General features: G+C 41.4%; 1 pseudogene; it reads left to right on the top strand.

Annotated features, from left to right (window-relative positions):
* Nucleotides 1-326: 326 nt before the first annotated feature.
* Nucleotides 327-505, top strand: LOC141099831 (U2 spliceosomal RNA; annotated as a pseudogene).
* The last annotated feature ends 2,180 nt before the right edge of the window (nucleotides 506-2,685 follow it).

Below are 2,685 nucleotides of genomic sequence, written 5' to 3'. Positions count from 1 at the left end.
TGAATGTTCGACCTACGTTCACCTGTCTGAGAGTATTCTAGTGGCTTGTAGCAGCTATGTGCGCTGCCTGCCTGTAGTAGGTAGAATGTGTTCCATTCATGGAACACTGTGACAGAATGTATTCTATGCATGGAACACTTTGATGCGTCACAATAGGCCAATGGAAAAATTTGGATCACGTGTCACAATGGGCCAATGGAGAAATTGGATCACGTGTCACAATGGGCCAATGGAACAATTGGATCATGTGTCACAATGGGCAGCCAAGAGTATTTAACAGCTGCGCTGCAGCAGCCAGCTTCAGTCTGCTGAGGGAGCCTCAGCAGACAGTTGGGGAGGTGGGGAGACCACGCTTGTTCTTATCAGTTTAATATCTAACACGTCCCCTATCTGGGGACCATATATTAAATGGATTTTTAGAAAAGGGAGATGGAAAAAGAGCATGCTCAATTCACTCCATGTATCGCCCCGTCATTACAGTATCTTCAGGGATGGTGCGCTCTCTCGCAACTGGTTTCCAAAAACAGATTGAATTGAATTGAAACCAAAGCAAGTCGTCTTTTCAAAGCAATATTTGAATGTGTTTTTCAACTTTAGTTGCTGTGCATTAGTTTTTTCTTGGTCTACATTGCACATTTCAAATTCCTTTGACTTGATTTAACTTGACCAACTCTGCTACATCAAGTATTATTCACCTATATATGGAAGGCCTTGTATTCAATCTGTAATTTAAATAATGATCTATCTCGGCCTTTGCTGCTTGGTAGATGCGGTGTGATAAGCTGCAGTAATATGTTTTGCTTTGTATAGATACATTTCTGCACACCGACCTACTACAAGGCCTGCAGCTCCTTGCCCTCATTACTTCCTGCCTTAATTCAAGTATCCCATGTGCAGTTAAGCTACTCAATTTCTAACACATTCTTGACTCAATGATGGCTATTTTGAAACATTGTCACCCTCTTGTGGCCTGCCAACTTTTACATTTTGAAAGTTACTTTTAAATTTTGAATATATAATATATAAAGCTCAATGTGGGTGTGTATGTATGTACAGTTGTGGCCAAAAGTATTGACACCCCTGCAATTCTGTCAGATAATACTCAGTTTCTTCCTGAAAATGATTGCAAAATTCTTTGGTATTATTATCTTCATTTAATTTGTCTTAAATAGTGTTGAGCGATACCGTTCGATACCCAAAAATATCGTATCGGATGGTATCGCCCGATACGAAAAAAATATCGGGTATCGCCGATTCCGATACCGGAAGTCCCATTCAAGTCAATGGGACTTCTGGTATCAGAATTTAAAAAAGCCCTTTATTTCCTTGTTGGCTAATTCTACGTAATTGAAAACAAATAAGAGTCATGTAGAATGTATTGTGGGAGGTGGAGGAGACATTAAAGGCATAGTGGTTTATTCAAATCACATGGCATAGCATTAATACCAATTTTTTTTTTCAAGACGTTCGGAGTTAAAAAGATATTGACTATGTTAATTTTTTTATATTTTGTCAGATATGTATGTTTCACAACTTCCATGTTCTTCTCCTTCTTTTGTACTTCTCCCACACTTTCTCCTTCATTGTCCGCAGCAGTAGCATTTTTTTCATCAACTTTTTCTTCACCTTATTCATCTTCTTCTTTTTCACCTTCTTCCCATTTTTTCCATTCTTCATATTCTTTTTATTCAGCTATTATTAATTTTCATATGCTATTTCTTCATCTTCTTCCTATTCTTCTTTCTCTTCATTTTCTTATGGTGATGGGCATAACTGTAGTACTTATCTATAAAAGTTATAAGATTACACCTTATGTTCTGCCTGTCACAAAAGATTTACAACAGGATTTGTCCGCGTTCAGTTTGGCCTGCAGCAGCAGGCATTTTCCAGGGGCACCACGAGGAGGAACGGACTCACCCCCATTTACTGCTTAGTCTTCTTCTGCTTATAATTTTGATTTCTTCTATGCTGATTTTTAGTCTTATGCTTAATGTTCTTCTGCTTTCTGTTCTTCTGCTTTTGCTTCTTCTGCTTCTTGTTCTTCTGTCTTTTGTTCTGTATCTTGGTGGTTGTCTTCATGTTCTTTGTCCTCTTGGTCTTATTATTTAGGGTCATATTTCTGGTCTTCTTTGGTGTGGTCTTCAGGGTCGTCGTCATCAGGGTCGTCGTCATGGAGATCAATAAGGATTACCAAAGACAATTTCAAAAAGCTTGATCTTGGAAATGTAGCAGAAGGTACAAGAAGGCTGAGAAACTGGCGAGAACCAGCTGACAGTACTGGAACCCGTAGTGGCAGCAGAAGGAACAATAGCCAATGGCACTACTGAGGAACAGCTGACGGTGCTGGACCTCGGATACCGAGATGGAGGCACCTAGGCCAAAGGCTCTTGTGAGATCCAGCAAACAGTGCTGGAACCCGGATGGGTAGCAGAAGGAACAAGAGCCAATGGCACTACCAAGGACCAACTGACGGTGCTGGACCACGGTTACTAAGCAGAAGGTACCTGTGCTAAAAAGCACTACCAAGGACCAGCTGACGGTGCTGGACCTTGGATACCGAGATGGAGGCACCTAGGCCAAAGTCTCTGGCGAGAACCAGCTGACAGTGCTGGAACCCGGGTGGGTAGCAGAAGGTACCCATCCAAAGCAAAGTAGCCAGGCCGCTAGCCGGCCGCAGTTACCGAA

This window comes from Dendrobates tinctorius, unplaced genomic scaffold, assembly GCF_039654945.1.
Source record: "Dendrobates tinctorius isolate UK_male_01 unplaced genomic scaffold, ASM3965494v1 ptg000102l, whole genome shotgun sequence".
Lineage (NCBI taxonomy): Eukaryota > Metazoa > Chordata > Amphibia > Anura > Dendrobatidae > Dendrobates > Dendrobates tinctorius.
Note: the sequence above shows the minus strand (reverse complement) of the source record. Positions and strands in the feature narration are given on the sequence as shown.